Source organism: Stegodyphus dumicola, chromosome 5 (assembly GCF_044657685.1).
Source record: "Stegodyphus dumicola isolate Sdum_Otavi_A_Nest chromosome 5, ASM4465768v1".
NCBI classification, from domain to species: Eukaryota; Metazoa; Arthropoda; class Arachnida; order Araneae; family Eresidae; genus Stegodyphus; species Stegodyphus dumicola.
The window spans coordinates 162978091-163004920 of record NC_140772.1 but is presented as its reverse complement, the minus strand read 5'-3'; the positions used below and the strand labels follow the sequence as shown (position 1 = coordinate 163004920).

Below are 26830 nucleotides of genomic sequence, written 5' to 3'. Positions count from 1 at the left end.
ATGAGTATTTGAAGGATCCTGAAAATTTTAGCCACCAAGATATTGTGGCGATAAGAAATAGGGCGGCCCATTACGAACTAATAGAACTAATAGATTCTACACAAAAACTACGAATTCCAACAACGAATTTCGACCTGTTATCCCAGCTAGTCTTAGATTAAATATCCTGCAAGAGCTCCATGACAGCCCTTTAGCTTCTCATGCTGGTATTCGAAAAACTATCCAACGCGTACGCGAGGCAGTCTACTTTCCTGAACTGCAAAAGTTAACAAGGGCGTATGTCCAGTCCTGCCCAACATGTCAAGCCGTTAATTATATTAATTTCCGCCCGGCCGGGTTTCTAAATAGTATTAAATCCGAATTTCCAAATGAAATAATCGGCATCGATTTATTGGGCCCTTTCCCAAAAAGTCAGTTAAACAAAAGTCGCTATCTCCTTGTTATGGTTGATCATTTTAGTAAATGGACCGAAATTGTTCCCTTAAAACGAGCCTCCGCGAAATTAGTTACTGATTCTATTTTAAATAAATATATTTTAAAATACGGGGCGCCCCTAAAAGTTATATCGGATAATGGTCCTCAATTTGTAAGTAATATATTTGAAGACATGTGCCAAAAACTGGGCATACGTCATTTAAAAATGGTCCCGTATCGGCCGCAATCAAATATAGCGGAACGGGTCAACAGAAATATAGTGAAAATTATCCGTAGTTATGTTAAAAATTTTCATAAAAGCTGGGATAACTATGTCAATGAATTTGCTTTCGCCCTTAGGACCGCAAAACATGATACAACGGGCAAAACTCCTGCTGAGTTATTTCTAGGCAGAAAGGTTATAACACCGTTAGATAAACTATTTTATGTGCAACAAAGAGCCCCAGAATTTAAAATGGGTGATATAGAAAAACTAATAAAAGAAGCAAAAAAGAATACGGAAGTAGCACAAAGAAAACAGAAGTTATACTATGATCTGAAACGACGGGGAGTAACTTATAAAGTAGGGGATGAAGTTTTAAAAATCAAGCATTCACTTTCTTCAGCACCAGAAGATAAAACTGCCAAATTTTTTCCACGCTTTGAAGGACCATATGTTATAGAAAAAATAACTCACGCTGTTGTAGTGTTAAAGTCAAGAAATGGTGAAACCTGTTCCGCAAATATTGATCAAATTAAACCCTACTTCGATCGTAATAAAATGAAAATCTTTTCAGATCTTTTGCAGGATCCGGTACGGCAGACACCGCAGGTACAAGTTCCAGAGGTGGGAAAACGACAAGTACAAGGGCAAGCCAATGAGAGACAGAAGCAAGTGAAAAGAAAATTGCCCCGCGGAAAAACTGAAGGTAAAAAGAAAAAGAAGCCGTTCCACCGTCCAGAAAACAGAGTGCACGAACACCCCCAGAATGAAGAAGGGAGAAGGACGACGTATGTGGAAAGGACCGGGAGAAAGGACGGCAACTATAACCCGGCTGTGAAACGGAAGATTGACTCATCCGACAGAACTCTCCGCAGCAAAAGTCGCCGAACTGCGGAAGGGCCATCAGCGGCGGAGGAAAAAGTACAAGAAAAATTTGAACGGCCAACAACGAGGTCCAAGCAGGATCACGACAGAAGTTTCCCGGTTCCACCAAGACCAGCTGCCTTCAAACGGCCAAGACCACAAGCAGAGCACAAAAGGAAGGTGTTCAAGGGTGGCCGTACTGGTTAAAAACGGAAGCTTCCAGAGGAAAGCACTGAAGGGCGAGCCCGTACAAGAAGGAGGATCAACCAAGCTACTATCAGCTATACCTTTAAAGACTGGGCCCAGAAAAGGATGTCTGAATATTACAAAGATAAGTAAAATTTTATGTTACTTTACAAACTTAAGTTAATCTTTCATTCTTACTGCAAGTGGCAGATTTCAAGAAGTTTTACCTCATGCGAGGTCTACCTTTATCGCCAAAAGGGCGAGAAATGAGTTGTGACCGATTTTCTTATTATGTTTTTCAATTACTCGCGCGTAAAACTAAAGTTGATGTATAATAGCGTTGTGTAAAGACTTAAATATTGTAAAAAGTTATTGTATAAATTTTATTTAAAACATTCTAGCAAGAAAGAAGTTTTAGTCTGAAAGACTTTTTGAAATGTAGTATTATTTCAATGTAGAAAGAATTGGCACTTGCTTTGAAAAGAATAGAAGTTAACAATGTACTACTAATGTATGTTTTCAAATGTGTAAAATTAACGGCATGTTGATATGTTCTTGTATACATGTGAACTGTTATTTTGAATGTTAAGAAATACCGTGATATGGTAAAAGTGAAAGTAATGTTAAAAATTTGTTATTCGTGTGACTGTAAAGACTAAAGCATGGCGAATATGTGTTAAAGGTTGAATGATGTAGTTAGGCTCTCTGACGCTACACTTTAGAGTTAGCCACTTTCAGAATAGTACCTCAGGGTTTAGAGTTGAAAGTAGGGTGTGTTAAGAGGTCTCGTATGTTGAATTTTAACACGTTAGTGTTTTGATTGTAGGAGGAAGTGTGGCACACGTAGACAGAAACACATACGTGTTTGGTGTTCTTTTACAACACATGTCAGAGAGCACGGGGAGAGATAATTAAAATAGTCATGAATGAAATAAGAATGTTAAGAGAAGTATATTCTATATGTTAATTGCAATGTCATTCTGTAACATTTCATTAAACTAGTTTTAGAATTGAATAAAGCTCCTGTTCAGATGCAGTACAGATGAAAAAAAAAAAAAAAGATTGTTGTATATCCCGGGAGCTGCTATTGTAACAAATTTCTTTCTTTTAAATTTTCTAGTTTCTGGCTAAGTTATGATTGTAAAAGGTTGGCCTCGCGTTAGTTTTTAGAGCTAAAAGTTTTCAACAAGGTCGTTTTAGACCTCAGTTTCAAACAAATTAACTCTGGCGGGAAGTATGTAAGGATCTTAAGTTTTACTAACGTTTATTTTATTTTAAATCTTTACTATCACTTCTTATTTTCTACTTCCGGCCAGAATTATAAGCGTGAAGGATTTTATGCAAAATTGTCTGGCGAACGCCAAGTATTTAAGTGTGGCCTTTTTGCCAAGCAGGAGAGAGGAAGCAGTGAGTTCGAAGCAGGCCGCGTACCTTAGAAGTTACGCAGTTGCTATTTGCCTTCCAGGCCAGAGGTTTTAATCCTCTTGATAAATTAAACGTATTGTAGTGTTCACAGTCTCTGTGCTACATACGCTTCCTGTTATTATAAGGCCAATCTTATTCTAAAGTTAAATTAGAGTTTAGTTTTATTTTTATACCTTTTACGTTAGACCCCGAGTGGAGGGTCATTGTATTCCGAAGAAGGTTAGAAGAAACATTGAACCTGATAAGTGTATAGATAAAATATTATACCAGAGTATTATACAAGACTTATAATATAGATAGAATATTATACTATACTTTAACTATACACTAGAGTGTATAGTTGGAATATTATACATTACGAAACACAGCAGTACTAACATAGTTCGGTTGCACTCAAACTCACAAGTTACTAAATACTAAATGTTAAATATTGTCATTTGCAGATAGATTACTAAATACTAAAATTACAGGTTTGTGTTTATCAGCTTACTTTTTATCCATTAAAGGAATAGAAGGAAATTCGAAACATATAAGTCATTTAGCTTTGGCAAAAAAAGTAGATTTATTACTGTAATAAAAGAGTTTGGCTGGAGTGTCGTATATAAAGAAAAGCAAATGACCTTAGGATGAGCTGCGTTGGGAGATGTTTTATTGCTCTCATGTAAGCAAAATTTATAAGTTTCTTGCGTAACTTTTTATTTTCCATCGCCTGCTGTTTTAGATGCATCTGATACATATAAAACAAGCCACATTTCCTTACGCATACTTTTATTTATTTATTTGAACTGTATTTTATCAACCCAAAACTATTATTTGTCAGCTTTTGAAAATATTCACTTATCAGCTGAATTTTGAACCGTTATCTCATGAATTAACCAACCAGTCTATGTGCACAGCAATGTCTATGTGTGGTTCGTGTTTGCATCGCTATTAGTGTTCAGTACGTAGGCAGTAAGTTCAGAAATTAGAAGGGAAAGGTTCGTCGGGACCTTTGCAGGTAGTTTGGGAAGATTTGTCTTTGAGACGAAAAGAATTACCACATGGATGAATGACTTTAAATTTGGGGGAATTCATTCTCTAAATGCATTGGAAAAAGGGTAAATGACGCGAATATTTTTCAGATTTTCAGAATTTGGCGTTAAAACGACAGGAGAAAAATACGCAATATGTATGGGACCTGAGAGAAAAAAGTCTGAGTCTGGTTGACTTAGTACTTTAGGCAGATCGAGATTCTATCTAAGCCATCGATCTATATCAGGCAATCCACAGAGATATCCCATTTTGCGACATCCATTTTAAGTTATTTCGCTTAAAGAAAAATTATAAAATTAGCAGCATGGATTGCATTGTTGGCTTATAGCAAAGCTGTCTACCTGGGAAGAAAGATGTCTTCTTCAATACGAACAGGCGCTGGGATTTCATTTTCCGTTAGTGTATATACGCTTTGTTATAGGGCTTAACACTGCTAAGGCAAATGAAAAATAAATAAATCAAAAATCAAGAATAAATAGTACTTCATATCTCTTTAAATGTTGTTTCTTTGATTGACTTAAGATCCGAAGTAATTCGATTGAGAGACCGCACACGTCTTCCCTTTTGTCTATCCCTGAAGGAGAAGACTCGTTTTGTCGCTGCATGTGCTTTGGATCTTTTTATTTAAACTAACACTATCTTTGTATTTCTTTTTCCAGTTATTAAATTAAAATTGTACCGAGATCTTAGTCTTCTTTGTATTTTATTAATGAAACTATCATTATTATGACAGTTTATTTCTTATGTATGCGTGTTATCTGGATCCATGGAGGTAGGAAGTAAGAGGAGAGGCCCTAACTGGTTTTTTCCATGCACCGCTTTGAAGCAGTGGTGATCCCCTCCTGGAGACCAAAACATTCAGTGACTTGCCTTTGACATGATCGGATGTAAATATTTTGCAATTACGTCTTAAATATATGTATAACTGTATATATTTTCTTTTTCTACAGTGTTTCAGAGTTCTACGTATGTGAAAAGAATATATTTTTAAACAACATTTCATTCTGAATGGTGTTAAATGTTATACTTTTCCCAGAACAGTTTGCTTAGATTTGAATGAAATTTTTTCACAAGATTTCATTAATTACATTAGAAAATTTTTTTAATGTAATTCGATTTTATTCGGTTAAGGATTACAAAAATTAGGATCAAAGTTTATTGTATTACTAATATTAAAATTACGCATTATTTCTTTTCTATTTACAGAGCTTCTTCCTGAAATACTTTCTCAAGTGTGAGATGATTTTTTAGCTTTTGAGGCATCTTTTAAATAAAAAATCTGAGTCAATTTATAATTAATGCTTTGTTCGGTTCATTTCAAATATGAGCACCTTTTATTTTAATTGTGAAATACGTTAAATATTACTGGAGATTTCAATGTGCTTAACTTTCTATGAATATTTCTGAAAGGGAATAACAATAATAGTCATAATAAACACTATTATTTAAAACTTGTAACTGAGTATTATAAAATGCAAGGAAATAATAATAACTCTTTTAATATTTATCAGATTTTTTTTTACCCTTTATTTCAACAATGCGTTTTCTAAAAATTCTTCTTTACTATTTCCTTAATCCTCTCATAGAATTTGCTTTACAACGCCTTTTAACACATTGGTTTCTTTCTAACAATTCTTGCTTAAATAATTTTATAAACGTATTTGTTAACAGAGTTTCAATGTTTACAATTAAATGTTAAGGTTAAGATATACAGTGCTGGCCACCGTAAATGCAACTCCCTGAAGGAAGCATGCAAATAACATGAAATTTACAACATGCATTAGCGGAGGTGAGATATGCAAATGATTAGAATTTCAGCGAAGACGAACATCACGCGCGCCTGTGGCGCCACTTCAAAGAGCTATTTAAGGCTTGGAGTTTTCGACGATTTCAAGTTCGGCAATTCTGTTTTTCTTGAGGTTTCCCCCCCCCCCAAAAAAAAAAAAAATTTAATTAAAAAAAAAAAAAAACGATCAATTATGCCTCGTAGCAAACAGCGATCATCGTTTGATCAAGTATCCGAGTTCTACAGAGGAAGGATAGTGGCCTACCCGAGAGTGTGGATTATCTTTCAAGGAAATCGGTAGTCGTGTTGGACGAAACCAAACAACTGTAATGCGGATATGTGACTGCTGGATGCAGGAGAGTACGACGGACCGATGTTTTCGATCGCATCCACCTCAGTGCATCAATTCACGTGATTACAGAAACATTGTGCTCATTGCAGTGACGGATCGCTCAGTCACATCACGAACCATAGCACAGCATATTCAGTCTATAACGCATCATCCAGTGTCTGCGCGTACCATTCGACGCCGCTTACAGCGGAGTGGTCTGTCCACAAGACGTCTATTTCTTCGTCTACCCTTGACGCAGAACCACAGACGTCTCCGCCGCCAATGGTGCGATGAAAGAAGAATATGGACGGCAGAATGGAATAAAATTGTCTTTACTGACGAGTCCCGCTTCTGTCTACAACACCACGATGGTCGGATTTGAGTCTGGAGACACCGTGGAGAGAGGATGTTGAACAGCTGCGTTATGCACCGCCACAATGGTCCTGCACCGGATACTATGGTATGGGGCAGTATTGGATATCACTCTCGCACTGCCGGTATATGCCGGACTGCCGGTCTAATATGCATTGCCGGTACTTTAAACAGCCAGCGCTCCATCTCCAAGGTGTTGGAGCCAGTTGTCCTTCCTTACCTTCAGGGCTTGCCCACAGCCATATGTCAACAGGATAATGCGCGACGACACGTGGCACGCATTGTCCAAGGGTTCTTCGTCAATCGCCAGATTGAATTGCTTCCCTGGTCAGCTCGCTTTCCGGATCTTTCGCCGATAGAAAACATGCGGTCCATGGTTGCTGAATGATTGACCCAGATTACATCCCAAGCTGCCACACCAGATCAATTTTGGCAACGTGTGGAAGCTGCTTGGTCTGCTGTACCCCAATAACACATCCAAAGTCTCTTTGAGTCAATGCCGAGGCATGTGGCAGCGGTGATCTTCAACAATGCCGGCTACTCTGACTACTGAGTCTGGAAGGAACCACACTTCACATAAGTCTATAACTTTAATCATTTGATACTTGGTCAACATGTTATCTGCTAAATAAATTTTGTTGTGATATCTCTTATCTTTCTTAGTGTTGCAATTAGGGTGGCCAGCAGTGTATTTAGATAATATTTTAAATCATTATAAATGTAGAATATATTTAATAACTAGATTTCGCAGCAACGTTCACGAGAGTTTATGAATGAATAAATCCTTCATTTCCAAATACATTTATAAATAATTTTAAAAAAAATTACGTATTTTGTTAAAGGCAAATACATGCTTTTTGAAAGAATATGCATAAATACCCATATATATTTAATATTTTTCATTTACGGCGTGTGCAAATCTTTAACTTCTGCACATTCAGTACATTTTTCGAGTAAAGTAATTTACAATAATTTAGTATATATCAGAATTTTTACATAAGAAATATGTATAAATATAATTCGAATGAAAATTACATGCCTTTTTTTTAAATTTATCTGCTCAAAATATCCACTCAAAGGTTAGTTTGCCTTCTAAATTTCTCCACGATGGCGTCTGTCCCTTTAGGCAGGCAGCCCTTGTATGCCTTACTCTATTTAATCAAAACTTAACCTGACCTGCTTAATTACAAATATTTTAACGTACATAATTTTACATTTACCCATGCAAAGTATATTGATATACCGTTTAATAACACTGAGGATGCTGTTTTTATGTCTTGAAACTGTTTAAAAACTAGCAGACCACTACTCAAGTATAAGTATTGAATAACAAAAGATTTTTCATTCATAATTTTGTATCACATTTGGTCACCAATTAAACATGTTACTAAATAAAATTTTAAAAAAGAGAGGCAGAACTTTATTTTTTTACTTACAACTCTATTAATCACTGACTATGAAATAAGATAAGTTTCGCATACAACTGATGCACAGATACTAAACTATTTACAGTATTTTTGAAAAAAATAATGGAACCTCCTTCGGCAGGATAGACAAATGTTTTCACCTCCGACGATCACCCTATTTCAAATTCTTAACAAGTTATCTTAATGATGAGGCACGTTCACATGGTCACATCATCTTGACCACACATGGTACTTCCGCTTAAATGGCACATGTTTCTGTCTTCTGTTCCACATATTTGTGTAAAATTGTGTATAATTTTATACAAATGTGTGGTTACAAATGAAGGGGAAGTTGACTTATTAGTATATCTGTTTAATATATTTATTAATTTTGACGAGGGTTACAGGTTTTGGTGGCAATTTCATTTTTTAGTGAACACAAAGTGATTATTTTTCAGTTATATAAAAATAAAATGATGAGCTTAAAATAAGCAACAATTAAGCCTCTCCTCTAAAAGTTTTAAAAAAGTATATGTTAAAATATTATGTGGAGGACAAAAAAAAATGTATTTTATTTAAAACATTTTGATATTTGGAACATAAAATACAATTTGTTGATATGCCCCTGAAAGCTTTGTGGCGACTATCATCGGGAAGTCAGATAGCTTTCCTTTTTAGCATAATGATTCCTTTCGCGGCAATTTCCTTCGTAAGGTTACCACTTCTGAAAGAGATTAGTAGGAAATACAAAGAAAGAGCGAACATTACTTTTGCAATACAACCGCCTGATCAAAATCTTTTGGTAGTCTTCTTAGAGAGATTCACTGTGATTTAATTTTGAATAGTTTACTAATAATTAGCTATTTTTTCCCCACATGTGTAAAGAAACCTATTCATTTTTTTAAATAAATGCTGAAAGTTGAATCATAAAATACCAAATTTGCCCACATTATTCTTAATAATGAGATTATTACGTTTTAACGGAAGTGTATATTGTTACTCGTGAGTAATTGTTGGTATTCGTGAATAATGGGTAGTTTGAAATAATTTGTTGGATTTTATTCTCATATTAAGCTTCGGAGAATACATTGAGCAGTGCGCATTTAAGCTAAATGATTACCTATAAACTGACGGGGGAGAAGTGTGTATGAAATAAACATGTGTTTCATGTGTACATGTGTAAACAATCAGGGTACCGACAAACAGTACCACAGCTATATTCAGAAAAGATAATACTGTTATTCTGGAATGCTGCTATAAATTAGGATTCGAATGAACTCCATACTATCCCATTCTCCCGCCCGTGATTATTATTTCTGAATATATCTTACAATTTCAGTGCCAGTGAAGATCTACAGACCGAGTATCAGATTGGTCTTCAAGGAAGACGTTAATTCTGTAACTTTGGGATAATGCGATGGTTTTGTAATCGTTTGGCAATTAAATCGCCTTAAATTATCTCTCAAGATAGTTTCTGGTATCACTTCCTGCAGCTATTACTTTAGAAGGTTAGAGAAACGATTCTGAGTAGTGTTTAGGCAAAAAGGTTGGAGATAGTAGTATGACTCTAGAGTCAGACTCAAATATTCTTCCGAGATTATTTCTAGCGGTACCTTTAAAAAAAATATTCAGATTTTTAACGATCGCCCAAAAGGGTTTGTTAAGGTTTTTCACGCTCTCGCTGAGCTCACTGTTTTATTTCTTTTTCTTTTTTAATTTATTACTAGGCGTAATTTTCTTCGCACTAACGCCATATATAATTCAATAGCAAAATTACAAAAATTTTAAAAGCAGCATAGCAGAATATGTTTTGAATTCCCGATGCAACGTTAAGTGTTGACACACACTTTTTCCGTTTTTAGCCCAAAGGGATTTGAGTCCCGAAGGATTATTACTTTCGTTTTGGCATTTTGCGTTGGACTCCTATAAATGTCGGTTCACTTTTCAAACTGTTGCCACAAAATGTTAGAGTCCTGCATTATATTTGAAGAAATTAAATAATGAAAAATCTGCATAAATGTATGTATATTTCTAACATTGTGATAAAACAATGGTGCATAGAGCCATCGAATTTTGAATGACGTAATCCTTCTACGAATATGGGCATGTGGAAGACCAAATTTTAAATTTGTTTTATTATCGGTTTCATATTTTGTAAAACTTTAACGAATTTTTGATGAACAAACTCAAGGATTTCATAGCGATCAATGCAACGTTGCACAGAAAAAACATTTTTATCTCCAGCGCGGGAGACTTCTGTATCGGAAATTCTAAAGATATACTCTATTTGAAATTATTTTGCTATGTTTCTTTTGAACTGAATTTTATGGTTTAAGTACAAAGAACATGATATTTAATAAATAATAAAGGTAACACACAGAACGTTAGAAAAACGCCACTTTGGACGTTATTTAAAATCTGAAACCTTTCAGATTTTTAAAAAATGTTTTTAATTTTTTTCAAGTTTTCTCAGTTTATCCTAGCAACGTTTTCTTCCTGAGATGGTTTTAGAAAACTTTTTTTTAATCTTTTTTAACGTTTTATGCGTTTACTTTATTTATTAAATATCACGTTCTTGGTGCTTACACCACATAAAATTAGATTCAATAGTAAAATCATAAAATATTTTAAAGCAGCGTATCTTTAAAATTTCTAGAATTTCCGACAGTCTCGTGCGCTGCAGACAAAAATGTTTTACTCCGTGCAGCACTGTACCACTGTCACTTCTTGCTACTGTGCTACCATTTCTCACTTTTGAAATCGTCGAGTTTCTTAATCAAAGATTCGTTAAAATTTTACAAAATATGAAATAGATAATAAAATTTAAAATTCGGGCTTCCCAGGTGCCCATGCTCGGTGGAGGACTACGTTATTCAAAATTTGACGGCTGTAGGTACCGTTGTTTTTTCACAGTGTGAGAAACATATATACATTCATGCAGATTTTCTTTCTTTAATTTCTTTGAACATAATACTGGAGGATAATATTTGATGGCAACAATCTGAAAAGTGATACAACGCATTTAAGTGATTCAACGCAAAATGCCGTTTCGAGACTAATATTCCATTCTGGACTCACGTCCTTTTGGGGCTAAAAAAAGACAACAAACCATATTCTGTTTAAGATGTTAAGGAAAAATCCAAAACCACCAAACTGACCATTGTCATAACTTCGAGAAAATAATTGAACAAGGATGCTGAACGCACAGTATGAATCTGATGTAAAATTCTGTTTCACCTGCCAGTTGTTTTTCTAACTGAAGAAAACTAGTAATATTTCTTTTATTTTTTACTTTTTTTTTTTTTTTTTTTTTTGTGCTACTGACAGGGATTGCATGCTCTTGCATACTTTGCCTTAATTAATTCGCCCGGTTCAGCATCTTCCAGGCTTCCAGCATCTACTAAGCATCTTCCAGCATCTACTAAGCATCTTCCAGGCTTTAAAACAGATGAACATCTTTTTTAGTTTTTTTATCCATGTAAACATTGTGTCTTCTGAGCAAACAGCTGAAGCCTCTCATCTAAATTATCTTTAAGACAGTAATGAACGTTTTCAGAACAAAGAATTTATCGAATATAATTTATATTTGTTGCTACAGTGCTCATGAGCAACCTTTGTTAATGATATTACACTCTAAATCTCGCAGAGTGGGATTTGGAGGGTGACAGCAGTTTTCGCTCCGTTGCGTGTCAAACAACCCAAATTTACTGTCTTGGTAGCAGAACATGTTTCCCACTTGCAATAATAACCTTGGGGAAGGGAGTGAATTGAAGGAGCAGGACGACCCCCTGTCTTATCATCGTCCACCCAGACTGACCAAACAAGTTTGTTCTTTGGCTAAGCACCATTTCAAGCGAGGACAGTCGTAACAATGGATACAGCTCCTTTGCCAAAAGTAAGTTCGCTTTTAAAATATATATACAATTATTTCTTAATATAAATATCTTAATTATTATAAATTATAGTTAGTTTGCTGTTTTTTTTTTTTTTTAGGTGTCTGTAAATTTGCTTTAAGAGTGTAATGCTGTAACGTAGTTTTATTTATTACGTACTGCTAACACAATGAAAGCTGTACGTATGGATGGTACTTTTTGTAAATAATTCTTAACATTATTTTTATTTTTGAACAATTTACACAAAGCTATCGAATTTAATTATTTAAATTTAGTTTTGCATGCATTCCTATTTCAAATAGGAAGAACAGCGGTGGAAAAAAAAAATGCATACTAAAGTTTTGATTTTTTTTTTATAACACAAGTGTGTAAATTATTTGGTAGTATTGGAAGAAATAAAAACCGTATACTTTACTGAATTTCCTATTGAACTCATATCGTTTTCAGCTTCTAGTAGTTTTTAATAGATTTTTAACTTTCATTTTTTATAAATTCTGCTTATAGTTTGTGACAATAAAATTCACTTACTGTTGCAAAGCTGAATTTTTCCAAAATATAAATACTAGCACTACCTGGGTCATATCAGCATTCTAAAACTTATATTTTTGCAAATATGTTGTTATTCTCGAGAACATTCAAAAGTCCGGGAGGCCAATAAAGCTGAAAGACGGCTTTCCGTTTACGATTTAAAAAAAAATCTTGCATTCTTTAAAAAAGACTGAAAGCTTCAGATTTTAAATTACGTCCAAAGGGGCATTTTTTTAACATTTTGTGTGTTACCTTTATTTATTAAATATCACGTTCTTCGCACTTAAACCATAAAAACATTCAACAGCAATATCGCAAAATAATTTAAAAATAATGAACATATCTTTAGAATTTCCAATACAGAGTCTCGCGAGCTGGAGATATATATATATATATATTTTTTTTTTTACTCGTACAGTCTTGCTATTGCTCGCTTTGAAATCGTTTACTTTGTTAATCAAAAATTCGTTGAAGTATTACAAAATATTAAATAATAAAGCAAATAATAAAACCAATTTCAAATTCAAATTAGGGCTTCCACATGCCCATATTCTATGGAAGATACCTTATTCAAATTTTGTTGGCTCTAGGTACCGTTGTTTTATTATAAAGCGAGAAACATACATACATTCATGCAGATTCTTCATTATTTAATTTCTTTAAATATAATGTTTGGTGGCAGCAATTTGAAATGAAACATATCGGGAATATGCAAAATGCAAAATATATGCAAAATGCCAAAACGAAATTAACAGTCCTTCTGGGAGAATTGCCCCTTTGGGCTAAAAGAAAACCCAGCTATTTAAAAAAAAAATAATAAGTTTTGATTTTCTGATGACAAACTGAAAACTATTGTATTATTAAATATTCCAGGTAATTCATGCAGATAACTATTTAATGAGAATTCATTTTCAATCAAAGACCAAGCATAAAATTTTAGTACCTTGTCCCATTCTACATAGGTTCTATATTCCTAATACTTGTGCCACAGCAAATTGTCAAATTTATCTGCCCCTTGTCTTTTTTTTAAACTGTAGCACAATAAAATACTTTTTTCAGGAGGCGTTACATGATAGTTCAAAATTATCAGATTTTTATAACTGCAAGAAGTTCCCGAAGATGCTGTTAATGTCCTAAAAGGTAATTTTATTTTCTACTCTGTTTTAAATTAAAAACTATACCTAGTCCGGATTTTTGAAAATTCCAGAGATTCAGTTGACTTTATATGCTATATACATGTATTTATTTTATGCTAAATATGTATTTACTGACAAATATACGTATATGCCAATATATAATATGTACACCAAATGTTTATTTCTTTTAATGCAAATAAGAAAATTTAAAAAAATAGTACTTTTTTCTAAAAAATGTAAGGCATGTTTTTTTCAGACTTAATTAAATAGTAAAATTCGTTTATGTCTAAACATTTTTATTTCAACTGAAACAAAACGACTTTTTATATGTAAGCCATAAAACCTAAATGTTTGATGCATTTTTATTTTATAATATGAAAATTAAGCAATATTGCCTTATATTTGTGGCAGCGCCTATCATATTTAAAAAATTAACTTATTTTATTAACAGATAATAGAATGCACAATTAAAAAACAGCTTCCCCTCCCTTCTATTGCGGGAGAAAACCTAATTCGACGGGTTATTTTTATTTATTTATTTCCCCCTTCTAAGAAAACTTGTCAGGCATACTTTCAAAATTGTCGAAATATATACTAATTTAAACGATAATTCTAAAATGATTCATAGATTAATTCATATACATCAACTCAATAGTTAGAAAGTTAAACTAATGGCATTTACTTATTACTTTTCAAGATTATTGCCTTTTCATTTCAATTAGTTATTATATCTTCTCCTAGTGATATTAAAATGAGTGAGGATCTGATGAAGTAATGTTCAAAATAATATAATTGTTTACATTAGCAAAAGCTATTGTTGTATCAAACAAGTCTTATAAACCTTTTCTTATCCACAGTCCTTTAAAGTAGGAAAGAAATGTAAGTAACCTGATTTTAATAAACTCATATGAATTCATTTTCTGGTTTAGATAGGATTTAAAGACTCAGGTAACACAGCTTGTTTACATTTTCAATAACTAAGTTATGTGAACACTGTTAGAGGTGTAGCCAGAGTTCTTGCTGCCTCACTCAGTGCACAATAAAAAGTCTATAAAATGTCAAAATGATATATATAAAAACAAAATATCTGGGTTTATTTTGGAAATAAAACATTAATTCTAATACCGTAAAGTACTATTTTGTTTGTTTTCCTTATACACAAAATCATTAATAGTATTCTAAAAGTTTGATTTACTATTCTATCAGCTGATTTGTAGACAGTATGGTACAATTTCTCAGTCTTAGGTGTTTTTTAATCCATTTGTACTTTGCAAAATTCTTCTCGCAACAGTCATGAAAAAAATTTACAGATGTATATCAGTATTTGGAACTGCATTCTGAAATTTTATGAACTGCAGAAGTTCAAAGTTACCATCCTTCCACCTGCCTTCGAAAACACTACTGCAAAGAATCCAGTAAATGTAAACGCTGCAAAAGCACAAAGCTGGTAGAATTCTCTTGCGGCCTCCTCGCTTTCTTTCGCTGCTGTTCAAAATTTATTTGCATGTGTCATTTTTTCTCAATTTATTATTATTTTGTCTGATTTCCGTGCTATGTTTCCTAAAAGTGATTTTAAAGTGTTTGCAAAGAAAATTTACAAAACTGCATACTCGAGTACTTGTCTCGGCATGAAATTAAGCATAATGGTTGATATACAGTCAAAGAACTATTAAATTGCGTTTAAAGAATGTTTCCTTCTAAGATAATATGTTGCCGAAAATTTTCTTAACGGAACAGTTTTTGGAACAATTTTGAGAAAATGGGGGAAGGCCAAATTGATTTCAGTAACTAATATTTACTTTATGTAAATTTTACTTACGTATGCTTAATATTATATTTCTTGCTGCTCATTCAGAGTCGTACCTAGGGTTTTCAGCGCCCAGGGACAACTGAAGATTTCGCGCCCCCTACTGCTTCCCAAGGATGGAAAACATTTAATTCTAAAATGCCGTAACATCAGTTTGGCGCCCTTTGGATCCTGCGCCCGGGGACAGATGCCCCTTGCCCTCCTCTAGCTACGCCCCTGCGTTCATTTTAATTTATATGCCCTAAATACCATGTTTGACAGGCTGTTTACTTACAAATGCTTAATATCATGCTTTTTCTCCGAACATTAATGCACATCCCCTAAATATTACCCACCAGCGGCAAAGTCGCTGAGCACTGGTAGTTCGGTCCAGAGTTTGAATCGCATGAAGGAGCTGGCTGCATGGACTTTTTTGTGGTTTTCTCCATGTGTAACGTGTATACGAACCAGTTTGCCTTAGAAAGACCTCCACGGAGGCATCCTTCCCATTAGGCAGATTTTTGATGGCATGTCAGCAACTAAAGGACAAATAAAGGCTTTGAAAAGCTGTCGAAATTATGCTTGGCAGTAGATTGGATCAAGCTCTGAATACAAAAACAGGTCAATTTGAAACCAAAATTGTAAAAGAAACATTTCAGTATGTTTCAGTCATAAAAACAATTGAAATGGTTTTGTCTAATAGCTAATAGCCATGTAAGAAATTGTATAGAAACTGAAACAATTTCTAATGATAGACATTTAAAAAACAGTTTTCATCTTTTTATGTCCCAAGAATTTTGAAATATGTGGAAACAAAACGCCCTGATCTTCTGGTACCAAGTATTGCTGATTTCAGTGGTAAAAATCTTTAAAAATTCAATTAGGATTATAAATGATAGAATTTAATTAGGATTATAAATGATAGAATACTTTAAAACTTTTCTTTGTTTACTTTTTAATTACCTAGAGTAAAGTAATTTTGCATCTATTACTCACATTGGTCTTTATTCTTAAATGGCTTATAGTTTTTTCCTTCTGGCTCTTAAAGATAAGTGGTAAATGCATGTGCCTCTAGTGCCAAAGGCCTTTTTAATGATATTTTTGTAATCATTATGTAATAAACGTGTGTATTTATATATATATATATAGAGATGACCTAAAAGCATTAGTTTTGCTCACAGAACTTTTGCTCAGCTAAAATTATTGGAAAGAAAGAGGGAAAAAGGTTTTATTCATTATTAATGAGTAAATATTTGGCATAAGTCTATGCATAAAAAATAATTTCATATGCTTAGCTATAAAATTCTTTTCATAGGATAATATTTTTAGTTTGCAGTGTATGTATATGTAAATAAGCTATTGATACTATATGTAAGTGAGCTGAGCTGCATATACTTTGAAATTTGCTACGTATTCTATCTTGAAAGGTTCATGTGTGATATTTATATAGTTTCAATTAATTATTGCATTTCACATGCAATTTTTATCCAGTATATGTCTTTTATATATACTTTTATTTTTATTTTTGTAGGGTAAAGGTAAAGCAAGTATTTTAGCATCAGGTTGTTATTTGAAAAAAAAAAAAAAAAAAAAAAAAAAAATCCAAATTCTGCATTTCTAATATTTGCTAAATGTAAGTATTGAGGAATTTTGATATGCTTTGCACTAACTTTCATTTTAAGAGGGCAGATTATATTAAAATGAGCCATTTTACAGCAGTGAATGTATTTGGCCTCATGTTGCTAAAATTCATCTTCTCAGGCTGCTTTCGACTATTGTACCCACAGATGATGCATGGTCATTTAGCTAATTTCTGTAGAATTGGAATTGCATTGATTTGAATGTCACCTACATACTAGCAAATATTTCGAGAGAATAAGATGGTTTGTAATATGTGTGATGCCTTTATATGATCTAAATCTAAAGCATGACACTAATCATATATATGCATGTATATACAGTGAACATAGTTTTTTTTTTTTTTTTTTTTTTTTTTTTTTTTTTTTTAAACTTGTAAAGTGATGGAAAAATTGCTTCAAGGTGAAATTCAAAAGATACACTTCCAGCCAGACTATAGCGATCATGAAATCAAGAACAAACATCTTTACAATAATAATAGTTTATTATGAACAACAATAGTTTATTATGAAGGGATGATACTTGTTTTCATAAGGAAAAGACAGACTAATTCTCCATATAGTTTGTTCTTTTTACATTTTTATATACATTATTTATTACATTTTTCATTAAGAAGCAACGCACAGATAGACTATCCTATTTTATATTTGCATCAATATAATATTTACATATTCCTATATGTATTTATACTGCATTTTTACAGAAACTAAAAGCAAAAAACCTCTATGTGAATAAAATTACTAGGAATTACTTATTTTTGAAAGAAGAAAAAATTTTCTGGCGATATTTTTTAATTGGAAAGATAAACTTTCTAGTATGGCTCATTGGTATTTGACTTGTCCTAATAGATAGGTAATGGATGTATTCTTAATAAAGAAATTTATTTTCAGGGAATAGAAGACATGGAATCTCTTGGACCAGCTCAGAATAAACAGCCCATTATAGTGTGCATTACAAGTTCATTCTATATTAAAGCAGTAAATCACTTAAAAGCATGCCCAAATCATGCCATGAAGGCATTTTACATTCTATTTAAAACTAATTTTGTATTTAGCGTTCAATATGCACATACATCAACAAATTTTTATAATTTTGTGGCAAGCCTTTTGTATAATGTCAGCACTCCTAGAGCTTGTGTGGACTCTTTAAATACATGTTCGAGTCTGAATTTATTGCATTTTGTACATGCATTACATTTCATATTTTTAATGTCATTTTAGTGTCATATTTTCCATTTTTATATATGTATATATATGTACATATATTTCCTAATAAAGAGTTTTTCATGCAATGCTTGTTTTCACTTATATTTAAAATACTTTGTTCATTGAAATTATTATAATTCTGCAGTTATGGTAATGATTCCTATTCGGATTTAATCAATAAATGAAATACATAATAATTTTCAGCAGAATTATGAAAAATGAATTTTTAGCTTACACATGTGAGCTATAATCCATATTATTTCATTTTAAAATTTATTTTTCCCAAATGAGACTTGGAATTAGCATATATAAAAATAAGTTATAGTCTAAAAGTATATATAAGCATTTATTCACCTGTAATGATTAATGTATAGGAATTTGTATGCATATAACTTCTCAAAAATAGAAAGCGTAACAAGCTAACTGAAGATTTTAGACTTTATTCATAATTTGGGGTAATAATTAATTTTAAGCTCTTCATAATTATGTAATAAGAAATAGAAACATTTCTTTTGCAATATTTTGTGCAATATATGAAGCTAAAAACAATAGCATGAGAGTATTTTATGGTTACTTATTTTCTGAATCTCATACATTAAAAATAAAGCTGAATAGTTTTCATGTAAGGGAAATTAAATTCGCATTTGTTTCTTACTTCAATGTACGAGTATATTAAAATTTATTCGATTTTTTATGCATATTATGCTCAAGTAGACAAACTACTAGTAACATCAATTCACAAATTGTATTAATATAGTCACTTATAAGTAGCATTTTAAGAAGTTAAATCTGTCAGATTATGATACAGGTTTACTGACATATATATATATATATATATATATATATATATATGATCAGCTGTTCTAACACATTCAAATTTTCATTATAAAATTTATCAAGAACTATTTTTAATAAATTACTTTTCCAACTAGAATGATTATTTAATGGAAAATTTAGCTTACAATTTACATGATTACGTGCCCAAATCTTGTGAATAAGCATAATTTGCTTTTTTAAATTAAAATATGTATACAAAATTTAGAATGTATATCACTATATATATATATATATATATATGATTAATCTAAAATGATTTTTTTTTTAATTTCTTTTATGAAACTAAGCATTTTTTGATTTCTCAAATCAAATTTTGAAAATATCTGAAATATTAATTCAAAGTTTTAAGTACCTGAAAAACCTTATTTTTTATTCAAAAGTTAAGTTTTTCATTGCGAATATTTTGCTATTCCAGTTTTTATATATAAGTTGCATTGACGTTCTTATTTTTATTGCTTACTACACATAAAGGTAAAAGCCATGTTTCTGTAAAATAAAATATATTCTGTGAGTTCAAAGTAATTTCACATCAGAAGTACTGTGAGGAAGTGATAGTGTTAAGTATTTCAGAATGTTAACTACACCGAATTTCCAATATTTTAATATGGATGTAATTTTTTTATATGTATATTTCGTTAGATTTGGAAAGAAAAACTATATGTCTAAACAATGAAGATATGATTGTCTTTAAACTGTGTTTTTTTATTTCAGTGATGGTCTACTTTGATTCATAATCCAGTTTTTATATATAAGTTGCATTGACGTTCTTATTTTTATTGCTTACTACACATAAAGGCAAAAGCCATGTTTCTGTAAAATAAAATATATTCTGTGAGAAAGTGATAGTGTTAAGTATTTCAGAATGTTAACTACACCGAATTTCCAATATTTTAATATGGATGTAATTTCTTTTTATATGTATATTTCGTTAGATCTGGAAAGAAATCTCATCGCTAATAAATGTTTAAGTAAGTACATAGGTAGCAAATCTAAAACAGATGTATATATCAGATAATTAAAATCACAATAGCATGTTAAAAAGTAGTGTAAAATATTTTTTTCAAGAGATAATATTAACCAGATATCTAAAACAATACATCAGCTATAAAGTTTACATAGCAAATACCAATTTTCAGTTTGCCTATAAAGTAATTATATAAAAATCGCACCATCAAGGAGTGAGCAGACTATTATTATAACTCCTTGTAATGTGTGTGGTTTCACCCGAATATCGGGCGATATCTGACTATCGAAGAAGAGCGAACGAAGTAAGGGTCACTCCTGTTTTTGTGTGAAAAGGGACCGCTTTTTACTAGAGTGAAATATTGCTCCTTCGAGGTTGTTGCCATTTTGGCATTAGAGAGAGGTGGGATATCACTCCTTTAGAGTCGGATAGGACTCTTTCGAATTTAGAGAAATATTGTTGCGTGCGTATAATTCGTAATAGAATGAATGCACACGCGTTATAGATTGAATGCAAAATATTAATAAAATTTATTCTTAGCATGAGAAATACAACAAAATGCTGAAATTTTCCCTCAAAGATATTCGTACAATATCGCAGTATCACGCAATAATCAATAATAACCAGTAGCTATATTTTAAACCACTAAAATACTAAATAGAACGCAATCCAAAGCGCAGAGAAAGCTAATCCGATCTCACCGCGAATTCGCTACAATCAACAAACAACAACTCAGTAAACAACTGAACTGAGATGTTTTTCTCCGGCTTTTTAAAGCTTTTTAATCAGTCACAAGAAACTTCTGGTAGTTTCCGTTTTATCAAGATTTCTGGGAAGCAAAACTGTAGAATTACGATATATCTATTTATTAAATGTTAAATGCGCGTGCTCCTGTATTTTTACTTTTCCCGCTTAGTTTTCTCTTAAAAGAAGTCTCGTGCTGCATTGCACGGGGATATAAAACAATTTCAATTATAATTCTACTAAAAAAAATAGCTAACTAAATACAAAATCCGTAACAATATGTCTCCTATGCAGTAAGAATAACTATTTTTTATTTATAATTTGTGAAGTCAGTTTGTAAAGAAGCATTTAGTTTTAAATTAATCAATTTTGTTTAGTTACTCATCTTTTCTATCTTCTGTCATTTCCATTTCCTGCCAGAATGGTATTTCAGTTTCGCGTGTTATGCAAAGTAGGGTAGAGAAATACTATTTAAGCTGGTGGCTGAGTTAAGACTATTCTGTCGTTCGACCACATTGTTTCGCTGTTTTTTCAGCTGGCTATTTTACAGCCGTGCACGTCACGCAAAAAAATCGTCCAAATGGATTCGAGAACAGTGAAAATGGATATTTCCGTTGAAATATGATATCTGAAACTTTTCACGATTACAACACTATCTTAGTACAAGGAAGTAAAAAGGAGCATAAGAAATAGATTTTTAGAAAGGGGGGGACGAAAATCTGCATGGCCGATGTTTATATTTCTAATGCCAATATAAATGGCAGCTACGAAAAGCGTGTAAATCCACGTGTATTCAAGTACGTGTGTGATACACCCATGCGCCATGCGTGGTTTTGCTATTCTCGCGTGTATATTCAAAAATAAGACAAAAAATACAAAATTCTACCGAACACTGAAATCTGGAGTGCGGATATTCAGAAAGTACCTAAATTTCTTTCCTCTGCAACTTGCAATCCTTATAAAAGCTATTTTATTACCATCTGTTAGCATATCCATCATTTGTCCTTGACATGATTATCGAATTTTCTATACCGCATTTTCGTGAACAGATCTAAAACTTTCCCAGTATAGCTGGAGATAAGAAAAAAAATGCACCTCGCATTAAGTTACATGCTCCCTATCATTCATGGTCTTAGGTAAATTAATATTTTTTTCACATATTTCTCATCTTCTTTCCCTCTTTTCCTTGGGATCTGACAGCGGATCGAATTTCGTTGCGCAATAGCGGTCGTGGAAATTTGGCAGCTCACTGTTAAGTGTCAAATTACATGCATTTTTGATAGGCTTAGCTTCACATTTGTTTCCTTTTTAAGCTTAAATTTTATTTTAGGTGATAACAGAATTTAATTGATTGGATGTAATCGAGCGTCCAAAGATGCGGGAAGATATGAAATAGATATTTAGGTCCATTTGAATGTTAGAATTAATTGCTTTTGGTAATACCTCTAGAATGATTCGATTTATATTGTATAATCGATATCAGACATTAAGAAGCTGATACCGGCAGGCTGCCATTTCCTTTTTATACTCATACTGCTGTGAAAATTTCGAAGATCCATGAATAACAGAGCGGTTATGAGGCTGATCTTTCGTGTTATTAAGAACAAGAACCCTCGTACAACTTTAAACTTCCTAGAAACTTAGCCTACTAGCGGCTTACTGTTGATTAAACGATAGCAAAAAAAAAATTCCAATAACGCATATTTGTATGTTTTACGCATTAAATATGTATTCTCAGAATAAAGTAAATAGGAGAAAAGAAAAAATATTTAAAAATGTCATTGGAAAGAGAAAACAGATCTGCAATACTGTAATACTTTTACTGATATCTGTGTTTATGACCTCTGATTGCAAGGTGTATGGGAGATTATCTTGAGAGTCAATATTGTCTTATACGATACAAATTGAACTGCTGTAAATGTTATACGTATTACTGATATTAAACACCGGAAATAAACAGTTTTTCGCCATAGATTTGTGTTTAATATTTTATGCTAGTAAATTTCAAGGTAGTTTGTTTGGGTTACTGCAAAGCACCTAGGGCTATTGCCCAAGGGGAATTATGCCTTCGTTGAAGACTTCCCTCCCCTTGGGCAAAAAAAATTGGTTGGTATCCGTGTTACGCATGGAGAAACCCACGAAAAAGGTCCATGCAACAAAGCCCTTTCGCTTGGAATCGAACCCAGGTCGAAATACCAATGTTCAGCGATTTTACCGCTGATGGGCCAATTTTAAAATAATCTAGTATCTGCTTATATTTTGCATTTCATAATACATCCAATTTTTTTCTGTAGTTCTAGACTAAGCGTTTTTTCTGCAGACGTTTCTAAGTTTCTTGAGGCTGCAAGAATTTCCAGTATACTTAAATTTTCTCAAATTATCATGCAGTATTACAATCACAGTAGTTATCTTTTAACTACTCAAATATCCAATAGAACGTAATTCAAAACAGCTAAAGAACGCTAATCCGCGAATTCGCTACAATCAACAAGAGCAGTTTTCTAAACAACAACAAACTAAGCAATTACTACAAACTGAGATGTTTTCCTCCTTTTATAAGATTTTAAAATCATGCGCTAGAATTTTCCAGTACTTTCTCGAAATCAAAAAGAGATATTTATTTATTTAATGCACGCGCTCTTGTATTTTCAATTTTCCGGCTTAGCTTTCTTTTAATATTCGTCACGCGCTGCACTGCGCGAGAAATAAAACCATTTAATTTGTAATTGACCTAACATTAGCTTTTTAAATACCAAATTCGTAACACTGCCCCCTTCCCAAGGACTGCACGTCCCGGGCAGTACAATCCCTGGACAGGAAGCTAAACTTACAACTGTGGCATAAATGCAACTGAGGCATAAACATTACATTACAATATCAAACAACATGAACAATAAATGCAATAACTAACTTAAACAATTCAAATACTATCAAATACTAAATACAAAACAAATCAAATACACATTTAAAATCAAAAAGGACCATGGTCTGATACTATTTACAATTATTTACATTAAGTACTATGGCCATAGTAATGAGCTAACCTGTCGTAATATCAGGTTTAGACTTTAGGTTTAGAGTTCGAAGACTTACGAATCCGAACCACGACGTCATTCGTGTTCAGCACTGTATATGGACCATCCGAAGGTGACTGTAATTCAGGCCTGACTCCTTTTCGTCGAATCGGGTTCCACAACCACACCTTGTCTCCTTTGTTGAATCTATGTCCAGTAGCTCTCGCGTTGTATTTGGTCTTCACTTTCTCCGTCGCCAAGTTCACTCGCTTTCGTGCGGAACGGTGCATCACTTCAAAACGGGCCTGGACATCTTGGATGTGTTCCTCAGGCGATGAAGGCGCATCCGTATGGCGATCAAACAGGTGGTCACAAGGCAGACGAAGGTCTCGACCGGAGAGCATCTGTGATGGTAAATACCCGGTAGTCTGGTGTTTCTCTCCGACCCTAGGAGGATTTAGGCAGCTTTCTGAATGACATGAGACGTCGGCGTTTCCAGGCGATGATTCCTTTTGAAGATGGATCGTCATGGCTTCAGATGCTGAGAACAGCTTATTCTTTTTGAAATCTAAGGAAAAATTGTGTTTCCTTAAAAAGGTCCAATCCGAGTAGGCATGGATCTGTAATATCCGCCACATATGCCGTGTGATTGTAGGCGGCACTTCCAAACGTGATGTTCACGTTTAACTTCCCAGCTATCTCGATCTTGTCACCAGACGCAGTCTGAAGGGTAACGCAGGATGGCGTCCAAATAAGTTTATCTTTAAACTGTTCAGCTAAATCTTTCCTAATGATGGTAACATTAGCTCCTGTGTCAATGATCATATTGCAAGGAACTCCATCGATATTCCCATTGATGGACAGTCCGTTATTGTTGCCACTCACTATAGAGATCTTAAGCGCTTTAAAACAGGGTTTTTCATTATCTGGCAACCTCCGTTCCTTGATATGGTCATTAATTTGTTTCCTGCGTCGTTGCTCAGAAATTGTCTCAATTTTCGTACCCTGGGGTGTTCTGCAATTCTTTCGTACGTGGCCTTCAGCTCCACAGTTCCAGCACTTTGGTTTCTTGTCAGTCCTTTTCCTTCCCGTGGCATTTAATTGTCTGCTTAAATCGTATGCCTTATTTTCCGTGCTCTGGGGTGTTCTGCAGTTCCTTCGTATGTGGCCTTCAACACCGCAGTTCCAGCACTTTAGGGTCGGTTTCTTTTCTCCACTATTCCGTCTCAAGGCATTCACTGGTCTTGCCAACTCATCCGTTTTATTATTCGTGCCCTGGGGTGTTCTGCAATGCCGTCGTAGGTGACCTTCAGAACCACATCTCCAACACCTTCGAGCCACTTTGTTCTCACTGCTACTCCGTATCAAAGCGTCGACTTGTCTGGATAAATCATCTAAACGAGCCATAAGTTGATCCACTGGCTCGTGGACTCGCATAGCTCTGACTGGGTAGCGGTCTGTATGAGTTGCTTGCTGGGCTGCCTCGAATTTCATGGCGTACACTAGAGCGCTTTTTAAATCTTTAACATCCGCCATTCGTAGAGCCTTCTGTATTTCGGGATCACGGATGCCATCGATAAAGTACTGCAGGGACAGAATTTCCCTCGTTTCTCTCGGGCACTCCGTAAAGGCGAGGTGGGACAGCCTTTCAACATCCGTGGCGAGTTCCTGGAGTGATTCTGTGAGCTTCTGTTGACGGGATTTTAATTGAAGCCTGCTGTAGTCTTTTAAACACTTCTCGCCAAAGCGCAGCTCCAATGCGCCGGATAGAGCTTCCAAGTCAAGTCTTTGGTTTTCTGGAAGTGTCTGCAGGATATCCGCTGCGTCTGCTCTCAGAGAAGCGGTGAGATGACAGGCCTTAGTTTGGGAATCCCATCCATTCGCATCCGAAACGATAGAAAATTGTGTTTTATACACTTGCCAGGATGTCTTCCCATCATATGTGGATAACTTCAGAGATGGACGAGCAGGCATCGATAAGAATTTAAAACCCTCAGAATTGCTTCCTTCTGTCGCTATGCTCTTCTTTAAAGTGTCAACTTCTTTTGCAACAGCAGCAGAAACCCTTTCCTCAATTTGTTGTTGGACGGCAGAAACTTTTTTTTTCAATTTGTTGCTCTACCGCAGAAACTCTTTCTTGAATTTCTCCAACTTTGTCTTCAACTATGTCCATTCTTCCTTCCATAGCTTGGAACTTGTTTTCTATTATGCAAGTAATTTCTCTCTTCAATTCCTCTTGACCTACTTTCATTTCCTCCTTAATGGATTCCTGGCCCAATTTCATTTCTCCTTTAACGGATTCCTGGCCCAACTTCATTTCTTCTTTAACGGACCTAATTTTTTCTTTAACAGAGTCTTTCATTTCTTCTTTAAATGTAGCAAATTTACATTAAGTACTATGGCCATTTACATTAAGTACAAAGGCTACCATGAATTGTTTTAACTGTTCTTCCATCGCTTTTGTGATTGGCATTCAATATCCCACTGCTGCCACCAAAAATTGTTGCGTGCGTACGGGTTCGTTATGAAATGAATGCACAAGTCCAATGAAAAATGAACAAAAATTTATTATTATCACAACAAAAAAATGCTTAAATTTTCTCAAATTATCATGCAGTATTACAATATCTCACAGTAGTTATCTTTTAATTACTCAAATATCCAATAGAACATAATTCAAAACAGCTAAAGAACGCTAATCCGCGAATTCGCTACAATCAACAAGAGCAGTTTTCTAAACAACAACAAACTAAGCAATTACTACAAACTGAGATGTTTTCCTCCTTTTATAAGATTTTAAAATCACGCGCTAGAACTTTCCAGTACTTTCTCGAAATCAAAAAGAGATATTTATTTATTTAATGCACGCGCTCTTGTATTTTCAATTTTCCGGCTTAGCTTTCTTTTAATATTCGTCACGCGCTGCACTGCGCGAGAAATAAAACCATTTAATTTGTAATTGAACTAACATTAGCTTTTTAAATACCAAATTCGTAACAATATATTAGGTTCTTTTTTAAACTGGAGAGTGTTTGAAACGGCGTCA

The 26830-nt window shown here is 33.7% G+C and overlaps 1 protein-coding gene and 1 long non-coding RNA gene across 5 annotated transcripts in view; both read left to right on the top strand.

Annotated features, from left to right (window-relative positions):
* The window catches only part of by (focal adhesion protein tensin), a 699237-nt gene that overhangs the window by 9876 nt on the left and 662531 nt on the right, over positions 1 to 26830 (top strand). The window lies entirely within an intron of this gene.
* LOC118197407 (uncharacterized) lies at positions 11864 to 18305 on the top strand. Its single transcript, XR_015041018.1, has 3 exons — positions 11864 to 11934; positions 13520 to 13600; positions 17911 to 18305. It is a non-coding gene; the product is annotated as an uncharacterized LOC118197407 (long non-coding RNA).